We start from the raw sequence: 25000 nt of genomic DNA on the forward strand, positions 1-25000 counted from the left end.
GAGTAATAAATAATATATACAAATATGCACAGTGCTGTGGGGAGGGGAAGGAGGAAGGGCAGAGGGCGAGAGAAGGGCGAATGAGGAGGGGAGGAGGAGTAGAAGCAAAGGGGTGGCTCAATTTGGGAAGGCCTCCTGGAGGAGGTGAGCTCTCAGTAGGGCTTTAAAGAGGAGAAAGGAGCTAGTTTGGTGGAGGTGAGGAGGGAGGGCATTCCAGGACAGAGGTAGGACGTGGGCCAGGTGTCGACGCAGGACAGGCGGGAACAGGGCACAGTGAGGAGGTGAGCAGCAGCTGAGCGGAACGCACAGGGTGGGCAGTAGAAGGAGAGAAGGGAGGTGAGATAGAAGTCACTTCACTTCTCCGTGCCTCAGTTCCCTCATCTGTAAAATGGGGATTAAGACTGTAAGCCCCATGTGGGACAACCTGATAACCTTGTATCTCCCCCAGCGCTTAGAACAATGCATGGCACATACTAAGTGCTTAATAAATGCCATTATTATTATTAAATGGCAAATGTGTTCCCTGCCCATAACTAGTTTACAGTCTAAAGGGATGAGCTAACAATCTAGAGGGTAAAACTAGCCCAAATCTCTGCTCCCACTGGTTGAAGATGAATTATATAAGAATATACCCAGCAAACACATATAATAGAAGAGAATATCACACAGTATTCACACACACACCCTCCCCTGCAAATCATCTAAAGGCATTGGCAGAAAGGTAGAGTTGTCTTTTATCCTCCGTAATTGGGACTATGTATGCATATCTTCAATTTTTAATATTTATCCCTTAACATGACCATAAGTATGGAAAAGTATTATTTTCATTTTTATTGCTGTAATTACTATTATTATTTTCTGACACTTGTTAAGGTTCCTTTGTGAGCTCCTGTGAAAAGGTACAAGCAAATTTAATTACACAGTCCCTGAACCACAGCAGGCTCTCGATCTAAAAGTGGGGAAAGGACCATCACTCCATTTTATACATCTCCCTCTCCCTCTCTCTCTGTATCCGGTTGGACACAATCCCTGTCCTGCATAGGGCTCACAGTCTTAATCTTCATTTTACAGCTGAGTTAACTGAGGTAGAGAGAAGTTAAATGACTTGCCCAAAGTCACACGGCAGACAAGTGACAAAGTCAGTAATAGAAACCAAGGCCCTGTGACTCTCATTCAGTCATATTTATTGAGTGCTTACTGTATGCAGAACACTGTATTAAGCACTTGGAAAGTACAATTCAGTAACAAATAGAGACATACCCTGCCCACAACGGGCTCACAGTCTCAGACCTGTGCTCTAGCCCCTAGGCCACACTGCTTCTCTCATGAGATGAATACCCCCTTTTTAGAAAAAAATTCCTAACCCTAAACAACCAGGGAATACCTTTGATATTGTTCATTCAATAGTATTTATTGAGCGCTTACTATGTGCAGAGGACTGTACTAAGCGCTTGGGATGAACAAGTCGGCAACAGATAGAGACAGTCCCTGCCGTTTGACGGGCTTACAGTCTAATCGGGGGAGACAGACAGACAAGAACAATGGCACTAAACAGCGTCAAGGGGAAGAACATCTCGTAAAAACAATGGCAACTAAATAGAATCAAGGCGATGTACAATTCATTAACAAAATAAATAGGGTAACGAAAATATATATAGTTGAGCGGACGGGTACAGTGCTGTGGGGATGGGAAGGGAGAGGTGGAGGAGCAGAGGGAAAAGGGGAAAATGAGGCTTTAGCTGCGGAGAGGTAAAGGGGGGATGGCAGAGGGAGTAGAGGGGGAAGAGGAGCTCAGTCTGGGAAGGCCTCTTGGAGGAGGTGATTTTTAAGTAAGGTTTTGAAGAGGGAAAGAGAATCAGTTTGGCGGAGGTGAGGAGGGACGGCGTTCCAGGACCGCGGGAGGACGTGACCCAGGGGTCGACGGCGGGATAGGCGAGACCGAGGGACGGCGAGGAGGTGGACGGCAGAGGAGCGGAGCGTGCGGGGTGGGCGGTAGAAAGAGAGAAGGGAGGAGAGGTAGGAAGGGGCAAGGTGATGGAGAGCCTTGAAGCCTAGAGTGAGGAGTTTTTGTTTGGAGCGGAGGTCGATAGGCAACCACTGGAGTTGTTTAAGAAGGGGAGTGAGATGCCCAGATCGTTTCTGCAGGAAGATGAGCCGGGCAGCGGAGTGAAGAATAGACCGGAGCGGGGCGAGAGAGGAGGAAGGGAGGTCAGAGAGAAGGCTGACACAGTAGTCTAGCCGGGATATAACGAGAGCCCGTAATAGTAAGGTAGCCGTTTGGGTGGAGAGGAAAGGGCGGATCTCGGCGATATTGTAGAGGTGAAACCGGCAGGTCTTGGTAACGGATAGGATGTGTGGGGTGAACGAGAGGGATGAGTCAAGGATGACACCGAGATTGCGGGCCTGCGGGACGGGAAGGATGGTCGTGCCATCCACGGTGATGGAGAAGTCTGGGAGCGGACCGGGCTTGGGAGGGAAGATGAGGAGCTCAGTCTTGCTCATGTTGAGTTTTAGGTGGCGGGCAGACATCCAGGTGGAGACGTCCCGGAGGCAGGAGGAGATGCGAGCCCGAAGGGAGGGGGAGAGGACAGGGGCGGAGATGTAGATCTGCGTGTCATCTGCGTAGAGATGGTAGTCAAAGCCGTGAGAGCGGATGAGTTCACCGAGGGAGTGAGTGTAAATGGAGAACAGAAGAGGGCCAAGAACTGACCCTTGAGGAACTCCAACAGTTAAAGGATGGGAGAGGGAGGAGGCTCCAGCGTAGGAGACCGAGAATGATCGGCTAGAGAGGTAAGAGGAGAACCAGGAGAGGACAGAGTCCGTGAAGCCAAGGTGAGATAAGGTATGGAGGAGGAGGGGATGGTCGACAGTGTCAAAGGCAGCAGAGAGGTCAAGGAGGATCAGAATGGAGTAGGAGCCATTGGATTTGGCAAGAAGGAGGTCATGGGTGACCTTAGAGAGAGCAGTCTCGGTAGAGTGGAGGGGACGGAAGCCAGATTGGCTCACATAAAGAACAATAAAAGGATAAATAGACATCATGGTTGAAGCATGAACTATGTTGCATGCTATAAAATAAAATCACAACGTCTTTGCTCACTGAATGCTAACATATGTAAATATGCATGATGGAAATAAATGGCTTATTTGCTCATAATTCCAGGAGGTTGGTTTTCTTCACTGTAACATTTTGTTTCAGAAAAAATAACTATTGATTCTTCTGTTTTCTTTTGGTCTTGGGATGATGATGATTTCCCCCTAGAGAATCCTTCTATGTAAATAGTCTCCTCCTTCAGGAAAATAAATGACTAATAAACAAGCTGGGCATTTTCCATGGTAATTTGCAAAGTTTCAAATGAGATATGCAAATTAGCAATGCTTCTTTAAAATGGTTGTTGCATTTTCTGTCTCCAGAAACCAAAAATGGAGAATAAATTGAATTTAGATTAGATAAGAAAAAAATGTTTGAAATTCCTTTGTAATAATAATAATAATGATGTTGGTATTTGTTAAGCGCTTACTATGTCAGAGCACTGTTCTAAGCTCTGGGGTAGATACAGGGGAATGAGGTTGTCCCACGTGAGGCTCACAGTCTTCACTCCCATTTTACAGATGAGGGAACTGAGGCACAGAGAAGTGAAGTGACTTGCCCACAGTCACACAGCTAACAAGAGGCAGAGTTGGGATTCAAATCCATGACCTCTGACTCCCAAGCCCAGGCTCTTTCCACTGAGCCACGCTGCTTCCCTAGGCTGGTGTTCCACTGAAGGAATATTACTTAATTATTTACCCTTTCACCATAAGCATATACATTTCTTTCCAGGTAGCATCAAGATTCAAGGACCTATTTTTCAGCTGTCCTTCAATAAGATGTCAAAAGATGAATTGTCCATTGACCTGGGATAGTATTACCTATTCCAGTTTTAAAGCATACATCATCAACCTTTTATTCAATTATCTTCCAAGGACATAAAACACAGGTTTCCCTGATATTTATTCCATTTTAGTTGGAATTCAGTTGGAAGGAGAGCTGATGGCCATGCAGCCTTCCAGATGACAAGCTTAAGAAGTAGAGGCCAAATGAGAAGTACAAAAACCTGAGAGTCTAGAAATCTTGGATCTATTTCAGGCTCTTCTTTTGGTTTGTGTATTTGAGTGAATCACTCCACCTTTCTTTGACTGTTTCTTCTCATTTAAAATGGGGATAAAAATAATTAATGCCACTTAACAAAGAAATATTGTGAAGCCAACGAAAGCATTCTTAAGATTAACAGAATTTAAAAATGAGACATTTGAGCAAAGCTAGATAAACAGAAATTGGAGTCAAGCTTTGAGATATAGTGTGGAATCTTCTCATGTGATTCCTGACCCTGGTGACAGCATGCATTATGGATCATGATTTTCTCATCTGCAGTGCCTCGTGATAATGTCATCAAAACATCACCAGTCAGAGCAGCAGTGGGGACAGGGGCTGGATGAACCTTTATTGTGGGATCTTCAAGTGAACAGAAGTAGGATGGCCCAACAGTGTGCTGAAGAGGAAAGGAATAAGCTTGGGGGCCCTCCCTCCCTGCCATAACCCTGCAGCATCTCCTGGATCAGCTCTTCACCTCCCTCTACTCTCAACTTATCCAGTAACCACTCCCTGAAATCAAAGGCAGATTCAGGTATGGGGTGAAGGAGGAGGAGGAGGAGATTCATTCACTCATTCAGTAGTATTTATTGAGTGCTTATTAGGTGCAGAGCACTGTACAATTCACCAACAGATAGAGAAAATCCCTGCCCAATAGTGGGCTCGCAGTCTAAATGGGGGAGACAGACAGGAAAGCGAAAAAGAACAAAACAAAACAAGAAGTCTAGTGCAGACATCATCGAGATAAAGAGAATCATAGAGATATAAACATCATTAACAAAATTAATAGGGCAATAATATATACACATAGGCACAGTGCTGAGGGGAGGGGAAGGGGGAAGAGCAGAGGGCAGGAGGGGGGATGGGGAGGGGAGGAGAAGCAGAGGGAAAGGAGGCTCAATCTGGGAAGGCCTCCTGGAGGAGGTGAGCTCTATCACCTTCCCCTTGCCACACTAATGCCTGGCAGCACAGCGGAACAGCAGTCTGATGGGGGGGAGGGGGCATCCAACCTCACCAGGGCTGACATTCACCCAGCTGAGTCACCTCAAACACCAGCACTGCAGTCACCATATTCAGAATTGAGGTAAAGAAGCATGGATGGAGAAAGGTGTGGAAGGAACCACCTCCAATCAGTTCTTACTGCCAGAAACAACCAGGAATATCCAGAAACATCCAGCAACTGCTCCAGTTGGGATTAGGTGATCAAATGACAGTGGCAGTAGAAACTGCACCCCTCTGAGCAAGAAGACAATTTGAAGTTCCTTTAGGCTGGTGTTTCACTGAAGGATTATTTCTTAATTATTTACCCTTTCACCATAAGCATATACATTTTTTTCCAGGTAACATCACCCACCTTCCTTCTCCCATCCTTGACCATCCCTCAGCACGGCTGGTAGCAGAGAGATTTCTCTGAGTATTCATTCAATAGTATTTATTGAGCGCTTACTATGTGCAGAGCACTGTACTAAGCGCTTGGGATGAACAAGTCGGCAACGGATAGAGACAGTTCCTGCCGTTTGACGGGCTTACAGTCTAATTGGGGGAGATGGACAGACAAGAACAATGGCACTAAACAGCGTCAAGGGGAAGAACATCTCGTAAAAACAATGGCAACAATAGAATCAAGGTGATGTACCAGAGCACCGTCTCCTGACCAGGTAATGAGCACTGAAATAGTCAAAGTAGATTCTGTAATGGGACATTTCAAATTTTATAATAATTGTGGTATTAAACACTTACTTTGTGCCAAGCACCATACTAAGCACTGGGGTAGATTCAAAATAATCAGGGTGGTCATGTTTCTTGTTCCACATGTGGTTTATGGTCTAAATAGGAGGGAAATAGGTATATAATCCCCATTTTACAGATGAGAAAACTGAGGCACAGAGAAGTTGTGACTTGTCCAAGGTCATACAGAAGGCAATGGAGCTGGGATTAGAAGTCAGGTCTTCTGATGTCCAGAGCCATGCTATTTCCATTTGGTCATGTTGCTTCCACCTCTCAGGGTCACATCTGGAGTGTTTCCAGTACTCTACCAGTCTTGACTATGGGAGGAAGTCTCAATCAGAGGCCTAACCATTCCATTCCTAGCTTGGGCAGTGGCTAGAGTAGAAGGCAATCAATACTCACCCATGCTGGGCAGCAGCAGCATGGAAGACAGTCGAGAGCGGAGATGCAAGTTTACTTCCCGGAAGCAGGCAGTGGTAAACCACTTCTGTATTTTTACCAAGAAAATTCTATGAATACACTACCAGAACAATTGCAGATAGAGGAGGGGCATTCTGGGAGAGTTGTGTCCATGGGTTGGATATTACTCAACAGTATAGGAAAACAACAATACAGTGCTTCGTCCCAACTAATCATCAAATTCAAATTTAAATTCAAGATATCAGTCTATAAATAATATTTATTCAGGGCTCACTGTATGAAAATCACTTCACTGAGCACTTGGGACAGAGTATAATAGAGCAAAAAGTCACAATCCCTGCCCTCAAGATGCTTACAATCTGGGCACCTTTCTCACTTCTCTCCCTGTCTATTCATTGTCTGTTTAATGATCTGACCCCTTAAAGAAATCAACAGTATTCCTTCTAAGCTTCTTAGCTAAGCAAGAGGAGCAGTGATTACTGCCAATGTCTATAATATACATACCCATGGTTTTTGACTAAAAACCTTATTCTGATAAATAATGTGAGACATTATGTTTTGGACATATATAACATATATGACCATGCAGAGTATACAGCCACCGTCTATCAGTCAATCAGTGGTATTGAGTGAACACATACTGCATGAAGAACAATGTACTAAGTACTTAGAAGAAAACAATTGAATAGACACAATCCCTGTCGTGATGAGCTTAAAATCCCACAAGGTCTTCGTTTTATGCTAAATAGCAATATGTACATTTGGACCCATGGAGCTACACAACATTTTAATATTTCAGGTGGTGTCTATTGTGTTTCTCTGCAAACACAATGAAAACTGGCAAAGTTTACTCAGAAAATCTATGCGATCATTAAGGTAGCAACAGAGACATTATTGATAAATCGAGCAAGAAGTGTCTATGAATCAGTGGCTTGGAACTTTATCTTTTGTTAGATAACCATTATAATTTTAATCATTAACCTTATTCAAGTCTAAATAGAGTCGAGGCTTTTAAGATTCATGTTGCAGGTACTAAAAGAAATAAAGGCAGGAAAGAAAATCTTTTTCTTACATTCACACATTTGATCCAAAAAAAGCATTAGATTAAGCAATTTCAGAGCTGTCTCCATTATTTTAAAAAGCAAAAAGTGAAATGAGATATTTTAGAAGGGCTGTTATTGAGAATTATCTCTGCAGGTGACCTATAATAATCAGGCTGATAAAATGTAGCAAAGGGACGGTTGTAATTGTGCATTGCATAAGAGGCAATGGCCTCAAGATCAGTGAAGAAAGAGTCAAGTTCAGATTTATTATCCCTTGCTGTGCTTGTTAATGACACTGTGTTGAATGTCTTACTTTTTTTTTTTTCCATTCTGTCTTAAGACTTCAGAGACCTTTACAATATAGGCACCTTCCATAAGACATACAATAATGTAAAATCCCATGAAACAAGTCATGAAAACATTTTAAATATATATTTTTTTTTACCAGCTGATGGGACTGCTATCCCTTTACATGGGGCTTTAACATTCAACATGTTTTTAAGAATGCTACAAGATTCAATTACTTACTGTGCAGAGCAATGTGAGCTCCATGAGGGACAGGGACCGATTAACTTGCATCTACTCCAGTGTTTAGAACAGTGCTTGGTACTTACTAAGTGCTTAACAAATACCATCATTATTATTATTATTATTATTAACACATACAATAGTAATGAGCACTGTACTAAGCATGTGGTAGAATCCAGTAAAATTAATAATCATGATCTGCCCTCACGGTTACAATCTAACTGGAGAGACAGACTAAAATAATCTATAGGTAGGAAGAATAAGGACAGATGAATATATGTATGAGTTTAGTAAATAGGGTATGTAAAATGAGGAGAGTGGTGGCTTATTAGATTTGAATGAATGCTTTCCTGGCAGAGGGAGAGGCATGAGGAATAGGACAGGAGCAGATGAGATGAGAACGAGAAAGAATAAATGGATTAATTTGAGAGGAACAAAGAGGGTGAGCTGAGATGTAGGAGTAAAAAGTAGGAGGATGCATTAAAGACTGCTGACAGAGAAATAGCATGGCCTAGTGGGAAAAGTCTGGGTGTCAGAGGACCTGGCTCTTCTCCGGGCCTCTATTTCTTCACCTGTAAAATGGGGATTCAATAATTATCTTGCCTCTTACTTAGACTGTGAGCCCCTTGTGGGACAGGGTCTGTGTCCAACCTGATTTTCTTGTCTCTATCCCAGCCCTTAGTATACTGCATAACTAAAAGCATTATTATTATTATAATCTATGCTTGATGCAGTGAGAATAAATAACCACTTAGGTTTTGGAGTGGTGGGGACATATGTGCAGAACTATGCCTTTAGAAAAATGATCCAGGAAGTATATGGAAGAATGGACTACGAGAGGAACGGCTGGAGTTAGGGAGACCAGTGAGGAGTCTAATGCAATAGTCAAACCAAGAGGGGACAAATTCCTGGACATGGGCTGCCTGTCTGGATGAAGAGGAAAGGGGGAATACTAGATATTTGCTGATCAAAAATCCAAAAGGTTTTGGTGACAGATGTAAAAAACGAAAGGGAAGAGTAAAACTCCTTGAGGACAGGGAGCATTTTTACCAATTGCATTGTACTCTCCCAAGCACAAGTACATTGCTCCATAAATAGCAAGTATGAATTGAATTCCATTGATTGATTGATACTACCAAAGTTATGGACTTTAGAAGAGAGGATGATGGTTAGTGGTGTCAGTGTGATTGGAATAAAATAAATCAGTCAAATTGATCAATGGTTTTTATTGAGCTTCCTGTGTGAAGAGCACTGTATGAAGGGATTGGGAGAGTCCAATTATACAGAGTTGCCAGACATGTTCCCTACCCTCAAGGAGCCTACAGTCTAGACAGACATTAAAATGAATTATGTATGTGTACATAAGTGCTGTGGGACTGAGGGTGGAGTGGATATTAAGTGCTTAAAGCTTACAAATTGAAGTGCAAAGGTAATGCAGGAGAGGGAAAAGGGAACTAAAGCCTCCATTTGGGAAAGTTAGGTAGAGTAGCATGTCAATTGTGATAACTTGAAACATTACAGTCCAGGACTGCCTCTATGTATCATCGTGGAGCAGGAGGTGAGGAAGACTTCTAGGCAGCATCAGTGTCTCACAATCAGTCAGACCTCACTTTCATTGGCAGGCAATAATGGCAATACATGGGAGGATGGAAGGGGTGCACATGCTCCTCCTAAGACTGGGAACTGTATATTTACCTGCACCAAGGGAAGAATCCAGTCCATAGTGTGTGGCTTAGTGGAAAGAGCACAGACTTGGGAGCCAGAGGGCATGTGTTCTAATTCCAACTCCACTATTTGTCAGCTGTGTGACTTTGGGCAAGTCACTTAACTTCTCTGTGCCTCAGTACCTCATCTGTAAAAATGGTGAATAAGACTGAGTCCCATGTGAAACAAGAACAGTGACCAACCAATACGCTTATATCCACCCCAGTGCTTAGTACAGTTTCTGACATAGGAAGTGCTTAGAGAAGCAGCGTGGCTCAGTGGAAAGAGCATGGGCTTTGGAGTCAGGGCTCATGAGTTCGAATCCCAGCTCTGCCACTTGTCAGCTGTGTGACTGTGGGCAAGTCACTTAACTTCTCTGTGCCTCAGTTCCTTCATCTGTAAAATGGGGATGAAAACTGTGAGCCCCACGTGGGACAACCTGATTCCCCTATGTCTACCCCAGCGCTTAGAACAGTGCTTGGCACATAGTAAGCGCTTAACAAATACCAACATTATTATTATTATTATTATTAACTAATGCCACAATTATTATTATTATTGTTACCATTAATTTTTACTCCTGCTGCTCTATCCGAATCCTTCCTTTTTATGATATTATTGATGACTCTGACAGACTCCTTGTATAGACACACTTAAAAAAGACCATTTGGGATGATATGTTTTGGATGGTCCTTTACATTATTGTCTGACTCACTTGCTCTGCACAGGTCTGTAAGGTGGGGACATATAATAGCCCACAGGGTCAATGACCTGCCCGGACATTCTGCTGGAGCAATTTAGTGTCCTATGTCCTGTAATCACAAAACCGAAATCTCTCCACTCTAGGCTATGCTTAACTATTACAAGTTTGGTAAAAATTGACACCAAGTAAAGCATACAAATTAATACTGGGGTTATAATTATCATTATTATTATCACCATCATAATTATTACTATTATACTTGTTAAACACTTACGAGGTGCCAAGCACTGTAATTAGTGCTTGGGTAGATAGATACAAAATAATCCAATTAGGGACAGTCCCTGTCCCAAATAGTTTACAGTCTAAGTAGGAGGAAATAGGATTTCATTCATTCAATCACATTTATTAAGCACTTATGTTGTGCAGAGCACTGTACTAATGTAATCCGCATTTTACAGATGCGGTCACTGAGGCACAGAGAAGTTAAGAGAGTTGCCCAAAGTCACACAGAAGATAAATGGCAGACCCAGAATTAGAACCCATCTGGTCTGACTCCTAGGTCTGTATTTATTTTACTAAGATTTCCATGGTTAGTAAAAGGGGTAGAAACTGCTCAGGTCACTAAATGAAGAATGTATCAAAACTTGAAGCACTAAGGTTTTTATGAGTTATTCAGATGTCACTATTTCTAGTGGAAAAATCCTTGTTCCTAATCTAGCAATTATAAAGAGCTTTCTAGGAAGGGAATGAGATAAGAAAATAATTATATAGTTTTGAATGGAAAATACTTTGTTAATATAAAAGTGATGTAAAAAGCTGAGACTTACAAGATGTGATTAAATTACTGGATTTAAAGAAATCTCTTTTTAAAGAAATGCTTCAGATTTTAAATCATTTTCCAAGTTACCACAGTTGAAAATTTGTGATAATTGTAATGAAATATTATACTGAAAAGATAGAAATAATGACCTGCTTAATGCATTTTAAGATACTGTTTGTTATATCCATGGAAAATACATAAAAACATTGTTTCTAATAAGAAAGAGTACATTATGCAAATACAAATGGGGTAATGTTAAAGATGAATTTGGAAGATGCTAAAGTAAAGTTCAAATAGATAAGAGGGATGATAAGGTAAAGACACCAAGTAAAGCAATTAAATACAATTAGAATTCAAAAAATGACTACCACTGATTTAGCTCAAACAATACTTAAGAATTTAATAGGATCATTTTGGCATAACAAAAATATGCCATAACCATATTTTGCAATTATAACTTGAAAGAGGGAATACGGTGACAATAAAAGACAATAAATACCACAAAACTTAACAAATGATACAAAGTTTCATGGTACTTTCAAATTAAACTATTTTTCCTTAAAGTATTTTTTTAAAAATCTCATTGATAACTTTGATATATATCCTATACATATATACATATGCAATTGGTTCATGGAATTTTTATAGATTGCATTTACCATTGGCATATCAAAACAGATACTGGGGTAGATTTTCCAAATCAAAATAATAATAATGATAAATGTGATAATTTGTTAAGAATTTACTGTGTGCCAGGCACTGTACTAAGTTCTGGGGTAGAGTCAAGCAAATCGAGTTGGACAAAGTCCCTGTCCCACATGGGGCTCACACCCTTAATTCCCATTTTACAGATGAGATAACTGAGGCAGAGAGAAGTGATGTGACTTGTCCAAGGTCACACAGCAGACAAGTGATGGAGCTGGGATTAAAACCCAGGTCCTTCTTACTCCCTGGCCCGTTCTCTATCCACTACGCCATGCTGCTTCTCAAAATTTGATGGTCCACCGAGATAGTTCAATGTGCTTTCATAAATCTATTACAGTGGTTTAAATATCCCAGGGCCATACAAATCTGGTTTGCCCTCAGTTTGTACAGTGGCAAGGAATGTCAAGTGTTGATGTTAATCATTATTGTGATTGTACCCAGAGAGCCTTGTCAATCTTTAAGATTTGCACTATTTCACTGGATTATGAAATTACAAAGATAAGGTATACTATATGCATTTGGATAAGATTTCAAAAATACCATAGCAGTAGATTTTCTGTTTGGGCCAGAAGTTTTATCTGGTGGTCCAATTGGATACTTCTTAGTTCTAGTTGGAGCTTATATTGCCCCCGAAAAGTTATGTTCAAATGGCATCAAGAGTTCCCAAATAAAATCTAAGTTCAAGATCCCCATCATTAATGAATTAAAGTGAATACAAATAAGGGATTCTTCAAGAGGAAATCTTTTCTGCTTGTAGTAATTATAAATCCTGTTGCCAAATGGTACATTCCAAGTGCTTAGTACAGTGCTCTGCACACAGTAAGTGCTCAATAAATGTGATTGAATGAATAAATGTATATCCTATTATAAACTTGCTGCTACCAACTGACAGAAACTCTTTTCCACTGCATCAAAATCATTACCACTGGATTAAAAGCCACAATCCTCTCCAGAACTTTAAAAACACAACCTGTCACACTTCATGATGTCTTCTTTGTAGAGCAATTAATTTTAGTAACTGATCAAGATATGTATGGAATCAGGAGCAAGGGAAACTTAACTAACAATGTAAAAACCTTTACAGTATTTTGCAACCAAATACACCTGCCAAGGATAATTTACCATTAAACCAAAACTATTTCTGAGTCCAATGTTGTTGATATTTCTCATGAAAATAATTCCTGGAATAATGTAAAAAATATCTGTGCAATATGCTTAGTTGAATTCCAATGTATTTAACATAAATATTATTGAAGATTCATTGAGAAACAGTTCCCACAGAAGTCCAAAATATCATGACTGCTACTGATACTGGATGTGATAATATGACTAATAACAAGAAAATGACATCTTGCATTAATTAGACTTACATTTATCATAAAAACATGAGATGAATTATCAATAAGATAATTGATCAAATGATCAAAAGAGCAACTACACTAAGCAAGCTAGCCATTCTATTGATAGGCAATAGAAAATGAGATAATTATAAAATAATAATAATAGTAATGATAAGAGCTCCTATATGCCAAGTACTGTACTCAGAACTGGGGTAAATACAATATAATCCTGTTGAACACAATCCCAGTCCCATGTATTATTCATCATCCTGGAGTTCCATGAAGTGGCAGAGAATATCCAAATGATGTCCTGCATAAGGGAAGGAATCATATCCTCTAACTCTGTTGTATTCCCTAAATGTTTAGAACAGTGCTCTAAAGTGAAATGTTTTTGCCCTTTTTTGTTTAAATTGCAGTCAAATAATGTTTCTTTAAATCTGTTTCAATAGCGGGATTAAGAGAAAGTTGAATAAACTTCCTATCAAACATAGAATTTTTCATACTGTCAGATAATGTTGTACTGTCTCCACATGAAGTTTTGCCAACATCGTCATCGTCATTAATCTAGCTCCTGTTCATAGTTCAGATAGCACTGATACTGGTAATTTGAATATCATCTAATTTATGAAATCAGAATGATCACAAGCTTCTTTCATCGATTCACTGATTAATTAAATGTACAACGTGGATATTCTTTTATTGCATTTTATTTTATATTTAAAAATTATCTTTTTTACTGTAACACATTTCTAAAAAAAGTACTAGGCTATGAATAAAAATGTAATTCCACCAAACAGTATAAGTTATCTGGAAAATAACTCCATTTCCAAAAACTCAAAATTGTTTGCTTTGATTGTGCTGCTTCAAGACCCATTATCTCCCTAACACCCACTCAGAAGTAATTTTACCATGATTGAACTGTATCAAAAACTGAATTGCATCTCTCACACAAAAACATAATGGACAAATATATTTTATTTGCCTGTCACAGACTAAAAACCCTCTTCACCTTGATAATTCTAGGAGCAAGTTCTTAATGGCCTGCCTATGTTTCACAGCTTTCTTTCTTATCTTTCCTATCACTTGTGCACCTTCCAAAACTAAATGTTACTTTCACAACACTTTTAATGTTATTTTGAACGTTAAAGTGGCCTTTCATCTTGTTTGAGGTTAAAAAAAAAGCATCAAATCTGGTAAATGCTTGAAAGCCTGCTGTAATAAAAAAAGCTGTTTTGAATTTACCATTAGCTCTGTTCATAGTGCCTAGGTAACATTCTTCTCTCATTCTTTTCTTCTCCTTAACTATTAAATGGTAGGTTATAAGAGCAATCAATCATATTTCATTTATTTTCTTTTACTGATTTCATTTAAACCTTTTCTCTTCCCCCCTCCCAGTCCCAAATCACTATGTACATATATGTAGCTTTATCTATTTGTACTGATGTCTGTTCCCCAACTCTACATTGTGAGCTCATTGTGGGCAGGAATGTCACTTTTTGTTTTTGTATGGTACTTTCCCAATACATAGGATTGAATGAATGAATATTCATTGAGTGCTTACTAATATCTGTCACAATTCCAGTCAGGATTGCTTTAAGTTCAATCATTTATTGAGTGCTTATTGCATGCAAAGCACTGGACTCAGTGCTTGGGAGAGTAGAGTATGACAATAAACATACACATTTCCTGCCCACAGGTTTTGGAAAATCCAACAAAGTAAAAGGAAAGATTGAATATCATCACATTAGATACCCTGAAATTTCCAGGAAGTTCACTCTGAAATCTTTCTAGGCTTCAGGCGTTAGAACCAATGATTATTTTCATTGCTGACAAAGTATCCAGAAGGTAAACAAATAGCCAAAAAAGCAAAGAGTGAAGTGAATTTATATTATTCGGGTATAGCAGGGAGTTGAAACTGTATATTTTGCTACATTGTAAATACACATTTGATCACTAGATTTGAAACAGGCAAGGAAAGAGACACAAAATTATTCATTCATTCTCAATAATAATAATAATAATAATGATAATGGCATTTGTTAAGCACTTACTATGTGCTGAACACTGTTTTAAGTGCTGGAGTAGATACAAAGTAATCAGGTTATCCCAAGAGGCGCTCACAGTCTTAATCCCCATTTTACAGATGAGGTAACTGAGGCCCAGAGAAGTCAAGTCTCAACTACTGCATTTTGCACTTGGGAAAATCTAATGGCTCTTTTGCTTTTTTTTTTTTGGTCTGATAAATTAAAGAAATTCAGCAGATTAAAGCTGTCCTCAGGAGGTTCTTGGATACATCTAATCTAAAACACTTGCCAAAATTTAGGCTTATAATTTAAAAGTTATAGTATATTAACTAAGAAGAACCTTTTTTGGTTTTCTTAACCAACACCAGAAAGCATTCTATCATCTGGAAGCAGCATAGCCTAGTGGAGAGAGTATGGGTATGGGAGTCAGAGGACCTGGGTTCTAATCCAGGTCTGTTGAATGTCTGCCATGTGACCTTGGGCAAATCATTTAACTTATCTATACTTCAGTTCTCTTATCTGTAAAATGGAGATTAAATCCTACTCTCTCCTACTTTGACTATGAGCCCCATATGGGACAGGGACTGTGTCCAACCTGAATATTGCGTATCTACTCCTGTGCTTAAAACTGTGCTTAAAACACAGTAAGTGCTTAACAGATACCATAATAATATAATAACAGTAATTACCACAATTTAGCCTGCTTATGTGAAAAATGATTAGCTATTTTGAGATTGTTTAAAAATCAATCAGGGATCTTTACATATTGAACTGAAGTTGGGCAGAGATTTTAGAATTTTGGGAAAAGTGCCCAAGATTTTGAATAGAATTCTAAATGACAGCTTTTTTTGGCATTTATAAAAATAGTTTCACATATATTAGCTGTTCTTCTTGGCAACGTCCATAGTAGAGAACACTTATGACAATCCAGTGAATTGTTCAGCATACTCATTCATTCATTCATTCATTCATTCATTCAATAGTATTTACTGAGTGCTTACTATGAGTAGAGCACTGTACTAAGCGCTTGGGATGTATAATTCGGCAGCAGATAGAGACAATCCCTGCCCAGTGACGGGCTTACAGTCTAATCGGGGGAGACGGACAAAAACAAGACAACGTAATCCCGATAAACAGAATCAACACTCCTCTGAGACTGCAACAGAGAAGCACAGCCTTAGACAGAAGCAGGCATATGATTGGTGCATTACTACTTCCATCAGATAATTGCGCTTTGGCTAGTAGCATACAGTGCAAAGCTCTGTTCTCTAAGCAGCATAGCCAATGAAGGCTACATTGTTACAGAGTGTAGCTGTACAGTCAGTGTGCCAGAGTCCTCTCTCTATCATTTCTCTCTAACAAATAAATCAAAGAAAGGATATTCCCATAATCTGTAAATTTAATACAATTATCCACAGTATTTCCTATCCTATTCCTATGATTAAAATAGAAGAAAAAAATGGCAACAGGTTCCAATTAGTTTCTTTGAATCAGAGCCCTTAAGTATCTGGGCTTCTAAGGACAGGGTCTTTAGCCAAATAGGAAAGTGAGAGTTTATAGACAAGTGATTTCTGACTTTTGGTTGTTTTTTTTTTTTCCATAAAGGAAGTTGAGTGGATACATTTTTTCTTCAGAAAATAAATCAAATTAGGCATCAAACTTTCTTTACTATTTCTTTCCTCTGTGTGGAGAGACAGAATTCACCTCTCTGGGTCTCACTATTAGAAGATGCAGTATCTAACTTTACTTGGAAAAAATGTAGGAAAAAAATGTCATTCTTGCATTAGCCTTTTTGCATATATAATCTTTTATGATCCATTTACAACATTTTCTAAAATGTTGTTCTATACCTCTCCTCACCTATCTTTATCTTAGTCTATGATTTTGCTTACCGATTGCAACTAGGAACATTGTTTGGACATATGTTATTTATGCTGGGAAGAAAAAGATACACTCACAACTTTACAGTGTGTACTAAAATATCATCTTCCCACTTTTTTTAAATGTATAGCTTTATGCTACTCCTTTTGTTATTAATTATTGTAAGTAAAAAATTTTAATTGTCAGTTAGCTTGTTGTCTACAATTTGTTTCTCTTCTCTTAGTTTCTTCATTGTGGAAAGGAATGTGTTTACTCTGTTATAATGCATTCTCCCAAGTACAGACCTCTGCACACAGTACGTCTTCAATAAATGATTGATTGATTGAATAGTTTCTGTCCTTCCCTATGTTGAATGTGAGGCACTGTGGAAAAAGGAGCCATGTGTGAATTTGTTTATTTTATATTCACAGAACATATGTTTAGAACTGTACTATGCACACAATAGGTGCTCAGTAAATACCATTGATGAAATATTATCAATCAACTTATTGTTTTTATGAATGAACAAATTATTTCTATTGGATGTTCAATTCTAAATTGTACTGTATATGTATCCCCCAAGTCCTGCTGGATACTTTCTTCATTTCATTATTCCTGGATTTGTAAAATGAATGTTAATTGTTTCAGGACTTTATTCATTCAAAGTATTTATTGTGCGCTTACTATGTGCAGAGCACTGTACTAAGTGCTTGGAATGTACATTCGGCAACAGATAGAAACAATCCCTGCCCATTGACGGGCTTACAGCCTAATCGGGGGGAGACAGGCAGACAAAAACAATAGCAATAAATAGAATCAAGGGGACGTATATGTCATTAACAAAATAAATAGTGTAATAAAAATATATACAAATGAGCAGATGATCACAGTGCTAAGGGGAGGGGAAGGGAGAAGGGGAGGAGCAGAGGGAAATGGGGAGAAAGGGGGCTGAGCTGAGGGGAAGTGAAGTGGGGCAGAAAGGGAGCAGAGGGAGCAGAGGGAAAAGGGGAAGCTCAGTCTGGGAAAGCCTCTTGGAGGAGGTGAGCTCTCAGTAGGGCTTTGAAGAGGGGAGGAGAGTTAGTTTGGTGGAGGTGAGGAGGGAGGGCATTCCAGGACCACGGGAGGACATGGCCCAGGGGTAGACGGCGGGATAGGTGAGAACGGGGGACAGTGAGGAGGTGGGCGGCAGAGAAGTGGAGTGTGCGGGGTGGGCAGTAGAAAGAGAGAAGGGAGGAGAGGTAGGAGGGGGCAAGGGGATGGAGAGCCTTGAAGCCTAGAGTGAGGAGTTTTTGTTTTGTGCGGTGGTTGGTAGGAAACCACAGGAGGTTTTTAAGAAGGGGAGTGACATGTCCAGAGTGTTTCTGTAGGAAGATGAGCTGGGCAGTGGAATGAAGAATAATAATGTTGGTATTTGTTAAGCGCTTACTATGTGCCGAGCACTGTTCTAAGCGCTGGGGTAGACATAGGGGAATCAGGTTGTCCCACGTGGGGCTCACAGTCTTAATCCCCATTTTACAGATGAGGGAACTGAGGCGCAGAGAAGTGAAGTGACTTGCCCACAGTCACACAGCCGACAAGTGGCAGAGCTGGGATTCGAACTCATGAGCCCTGACTCCAAAGCCCGTGTTCTTTCCACTGAGCCACGCTGCTTCTCCAATAGAGAATAGACTGGAGTGGGGAGAGACAGGAGGAAGGGAGATCAGAGAGAAGGCTGACACAATAATCCAGACGGGATACTATGAGAGCCTGTACCAGTAAGATAGCTGTTTGGGTGGAGAGGAAAGGGTGGATCTTGGCGATACTGTAAAGATGAGACTGGCAGGTCTTGGTGATGGAATGGATGTGTGGGGTGAATGAGAGAGCTAATAAGACTTAATAATAATAATAATAATAATAAGCTAATAATTATGAGAGCTAATGAGAGACTTCAATAAGATTGATAATGTGATAATAAAGAACAAGAAGTCAAAGGTGATTGCTGGGTACATATAGACTAATATTAATGAACTCTCCCTATTTAATTGTTTACAACTAAAATGTTGAAATATTTGTCCTTTTAATTTCAGGTCTCCTAATGAATGCTAATTTTTAGCAATCATTTTAGGATCTAGTTTTTCTAAGCCACCTTTGGGTTTATGCTGTCTTTTAATTCATTCATTCATTTTTCTCTGAGCTAGAGAAGGTATGAAAAATTAGGCATATCATTTTTACAATATTTTAATATAAATCAATTGATTGTTTATCAATATGTAGTCTAAGCACATAATTCATTGCTGCTCATTAAATGTGTGCTTACTCACTGCAGGATTATTAACATCAGATGTTGGGGATTAAGATTCAAATGTAAACAGTCAGTGAGTAAAAAGACAAGTAACGATTGAGGAAAGGGACAGTATGGTTTAACTGGTCTTTTCAACAGCCAAGAAGCATGGCCCAGGTTATTTTGGACTCTCATTTTCAGTTAAAATGGGGAACTCTATGTAACTTCATCTCTCCATTCATTTCCTCATGCCTATTTTGATCAGTCATTACTGTTCTCATTGGTTGGGCTATAGCCTGGGACAGTACAAACTGTTTATGGTTTGCAGAAGTGAAAATTAACCTTTAAAAATTAACCTCCCATCATAAAAGACAACCAGGCTTTTCATGGCTCAGTGTCTAGTTCTCAGAACAGTCATAGCAAAAGATACAGCAGTGGGTTTTCTGACTTTCCTGTCACTGTAGACAGCACCACCACCCTTTGGCTTCATAAGCTTACAACAAAACAGCCTACACACATCCCTTCTCCAATGCTAACCTACTATCTTGCCATCAACCTCTTGCCCACATCCTTCCTCTAACCTGGGACACCCTCCCCTTTTCTACTCACAGATGATCACTCTTGCCACTTTCAAAGCTTTATTGAATGCACATCTCCTCCATGAAGCCTTCCTCAACTAGGTCCTCATTTCCTTTCCTCCTATTCCCTTTAGTGCCACCCTTATGCTTGCATCTGTTCCCTTTATTCACCCTCCCTTAGTCCCACAGCTCTTATGTACATATGAATAATTTATTTATTCATATTAATAGCTGTCACCTTCTCTAGACTATAAGATCCTTGTGCAAGGGAATATGCCTACCAACTCTGTTATATTGCTCCTAAAAGCACTTAGTACTGTGCAGAGTATATTTATTGAGCATTACAATTTGCAGAGCACTTAACTAAATGTTCAATGAGCATGATTTATTGATTGATTAGCAGGTACCCCATCATTGGGAATCTATGGCACATCTCCTCCAAGAGACCTTCCCAGACTAAGCCCCACTTTCCCTCATCTCCCACTCCCTTTGCTCACCCTGACTTGCTCCCTTTACTCTTCCCCCCTTTTCCAGTGCCACGGCACTTTTGTATAAATCTGTAATTTTATTTATTTGTATTAATGTCTGTTTATTTGTATTGATATATTTTTATTTATATTGATGCCTGTGTACTTCCCTCTAGAGGGCGAACTCACTGTGAGCAAGGATCATCCCTCTTTATTGTTATATTGTACTTTCCCAAGTGCTTAGTAAAGTGCTCTGCACACAGTAAGAGCTTAATAAATACAATTGAATGAATGAGTTGTGTTTCATTATTTTTCCTGGTATGGACCAGGGGCTGGTGGAAAGTCCTAAAGGCTTGGGGACTAGGCATCTTTTTCTGCAGATTGCAGGGAGCTCAGTGGTACTGGTGACAGCAAGAGCTATGCTGCTGATGTTTCCAAGACATTCTCAGCTGTAGCAGGGGCTTCTTTAATGGGCTACCATTTGGTGTGGACCTTTTTTGCTCAGAGATTCCATAATCCATGCATCTATGTCTAAACCAGGTTACTAAAGGGGAGTTTAGATCTTTAAATCAAATTGGAGTTTTTCAACATGGTAAGACTGTGGTGCCATAATAGGCCAATCTATTTTCCTCAAGCCCTTTAAATCCTCATACACCTCAAATTTCTGGGTTGGTGAAATATATCTACTCAGTTTGCATTTTGAATCTTGCTTGGTACCTGGATTCCCATAAGATATTAGTTTGTCACACTCATTACAAGTTGAATTAAATGTGAAATGTGGTTTAGGCTCAAACAAGTTATAATTACACAAATTAAGATGTACATGACAGCTCGTGAGCCTTGTGCTTAAAGAAGGAGTAGGCTTACCGTGAGGACTATCCCCTCAGGTGGGGAAAAAAGAGCAAGAAGGACAGCGTGGCAGGAGGCCTGGGCCAAGAACCTTGCAATCTCCCCTTCACACTCACCAGAACCTTATGTCCAACCAGGTTGTCCTTGGTATGATCAGTGTCCCAAACAGGGCTCATTGTGTTCCAGGGAGGCTACCTGCTAGCTGAATAGTCTCTAAGCACCACCCCAGCACACTCCATTCAGCTTCTATTGTCTTCACGGAATCCTGTGTAGACGTGTCTGGCTCTTAAAAGGAATGCCATCTTGGGGTTGTGGCTTGTTCTTTAAATAACCACCACCTCCTCCTGCTTCCTTCTTCTCAACTAGCCTATCTAAGAAGGGTAGTGATTAACACAAATACTGTTTTTACCATCTACCCTCCACTAGCTCTTCACCCCAGTACCAACTAAGGATGTCAACAATTTCATGCCACCTAAGCACTTGCAACAGTCTCCTGTGACATTTAAGCCCACATTCAACAATTTCATGCCACCTAAGCATCACAACAGTCTCCTATGGCATTTAAGCCCTCACTGTATATACTCCACTCCTTCTGTAAATTATTATAGTATTTACCAGCACTACTGGATTGTAAGATTTATGAGGGAAGAGATTGTGTCTACTAATTATTTTACTCTAATAGCTTAATGCAGTAGGTGCTTATTAAATACTACTGATGGACAGAAATATTTCTTAAGAATCATTTGAATCATGCCAGCATTCTTGTCCTTGCTTCTTGCCATCAAAAGCCACAAGGACTCATAACTGCTAATCAGAGCCTATTGGATTCTCTGACTGTGGGCTTCAAGGTTTTCAACAAATTGGCTCCCCCAGCCATTACTGATTTGCTTTCACATTATACAAATCTGTTCCCTGCCATCTTCACATGACTCACCTCTGAGACCTTGTACTTACCATTACCACAGCTAATAATGCCCTTCCCAATTACACACCCCTCCCTCCATGCAAATCTCTTCTAAAAATCTACCTGTTGCATGAACCTTTTCCAAATTAATTTGACCAATTCTGAGCAAGTCACCCATTTCCCTCAACACTTATGCATATCTCTGAAAATCTGGCTACAGTTCTGGCATTTGTTCTCTTAAGGTTCATATCTAAATCACTTGCACATTTAAAACTTGACTGCATATTCGAGTCTACCTTACTAGTTTATTAAAGTATCACAATCAAGAACCATTTTTATGCTTTTGTTATTTTCTGCAGTTTTTATAACTCAACAAATAAATGCTGCTGTTGATAATATTGAAAAATCATATAGTCCTTATTTTATTGCTTCAGTGACCTGCTCTGTGTATGTATTCTTTGCAATACAAAAGATTATCTAAAAAGTGCCCTTTATTTTTTAAAAGATATTTCTGCATCTGTAAAGAGACATTTAGAAGTAAAATTTTAGTATCAATACACAATGCATTCAAAAATATTCTATAGATAAGTGACAGTTATGTCAGTTCATCTGACATAAATTGCTGGGAAGACAATGAATAACAGTACATAGTGATAAACTGTTTTGTTACTAAACTGAACCTAATGAATGTGAGCTACATAGCCACTTGTGGTTTATCCAACATAATTTATGTACATCCACTTTGTAGGAAAATTGTAACCTGAAAACAACAAAAAAACTCAAATAGAAATAACTACTTAAAATGTTATTTCTGAAAGTTCCAATTGCCTATTAGGGATCTTGTTTTTCAAGAAAAATATATTTAAAACCTAAAAGTATGTTTTCTTCACATGAATATGCAGACCACTTGAAATACTATGGTAATCATTAACAATACTGTAGCTAGTTATCTTGAGTCTGCAAGTATGCATGTACTTTATAAGAAATGTCATAACTCAAAAGATTACTCTAGATGGGGCTGACATTTTTAGTGAATTATTCATTACAAGACTATTATAACTCAGAATCAAATATAAATTGGTAAATTTCAATATGATTCCTTTTGACACTCAGTGGGCACGTTGGGTAAAATGAATAATCAGAAAAAAAAAATCAAACTAAATTCCAACCAACCATATAATTCATGCTTTGTTGATATATTGAAAATAATTAGCTTTTCTCTAGTCTATATTGATTTACCCTTAAGACAATGAAAAATTATAATATTTACTAAGTGCTTACTATGCACCAAACACTGAGCTAAATAATGGGGTAGATAGAAGGTAATCAGATTGGGCATGGTTCCTGTCCCTTGCAGCTCACAATCAAAGAAAGAAGGAGAAGAGGTCAGAACTGAGACACAGATTGATTGATTGACAGAGAAGTTAAATGACTTGCCCAAGGTCACTATGAAGTGGTGGGGCTGGGACTAGAACCTGGGTCTCCTGCCAGTCTTGAATTCCTTCCACTTGGTCATGCTGACTTCCAAAATAAAATAAAAAGCCTGAAAGACACTATTTTCGCATTTTCATGGATAGTGGCATTTGGTTAATAAAATTAGGTTTCAGAGGTAATTCTTGGCCCATCTCAGTTGCCAGTCCAATTTTGAACATCAAATCAGAAGAACGTAGCTTAATAATAATAATAATAATAATAACAATAATGGTATTTGTTGAGTGCTAGCTATGTGCCAGACACTTTTATAAGTTCTGGGGTAGATGCAAGATAATCAGGTTGGGCATAGTTCCTGTCCCACATAGGGCTTACTGTCTTATTCCCCATTTTACAGATGAGGTAACTGAGGCACAGAGAAGGGAAGTGACTTTCCCTAGGTCACACAGCAGACAAGTCGCAGAGCTGGGTTAAAACCTTCTGAATCATAGGCCCATGCTCTTTCCACTAAGCTTCCCCTACTTGCTAACAGTTGACCATGTTGTCCTAAATCAGCCTGTCAGTTTCAGTTTTTCATTCAATCGTATTTATTGAGTGCTCACTGTGTTCAGAGCATGGTACTAAGTGCTTGGGAGAGTACAATACATCAATAAACAGAAACATTCCCTGCCCATAATGAATTTATAGTCAGTTACCTGGTTTTCCAACTTTACCGACAGCTATACCCCATCAGTCCCACCCATCCCATTTCCTCTTGACAGTCACCAAAACCTCCCTTAAAATTTTGTCCCCACTGCCACAGTTTTGGGGAATTCCAACTTAGGCTTGCCCCACATTATAACCACCACACTAGTTCCCTGTCCTATGAAGAGGCCAAAGTAGTGCGTGTTAATAAATTAGGGAATCACCTGGTGATAGCTTCTCCTCCCTCCAATTTAGGCTGTAAGCTACATACGTATAGGATAGGGATTGTGTCCAATCTGAAAAAATTGTATCTACCCCAAACTTACAACAATACTTGAAACATAATAAGCACTTAATTATATTTTTTTTAAAAAATAAGTACTCTGAAGTACCCTTCCCCATCCTTCCTCCACCATCCCCATCTTAGGTTATTTCCAGGTGATATGAAGTAGAGTTCAAAGCCTTCCATTGCAGGGAATTTTTATTTGGCTCGATATGCACCCCACAGGTTTGCATATTTGACACCGGTGCCATCTATGCAACTCACGCTTGAGTCAGGGAACAGAAAGCAGGAAGAATTGCTGAAGCTAAGCCGCTGCAGCTTCTTGGGGTCCTAGTTGGGCTGGTAGGGAGCTAGACAGAGAAGTAGCTCCGGGAGAGCTATGAAGGACATAATCAAAAGAAGGGAGGCTTCCATGAATTAATTCTTAAAGCAATTGAAAATGGGAGAGGAGCAAAATTTTAGGTTTTTTTTTTCCAATTTCCTTCCCCATCCACACTTCCTCCTCTCATACCATCTGCAATTCAAGGTTGGGCTACTCCC

The sequence above is a fragment of the Ornithorhynchus anatinus genome, chromosome 4 (genome assembly GCF_004115215.2).
Source record: "Ornithorhynchus anatinus isolate Pmale09 chromosome 4, mOrnAna1.pri.v4, whole genome shotgun sequence".
NCBI lineage: Eukaryota > Metazoa > Chordata > Mammalia > Monotremata > Ornithorhynchidae > Ornithorhynchus > Ornithorhynchus anatinus.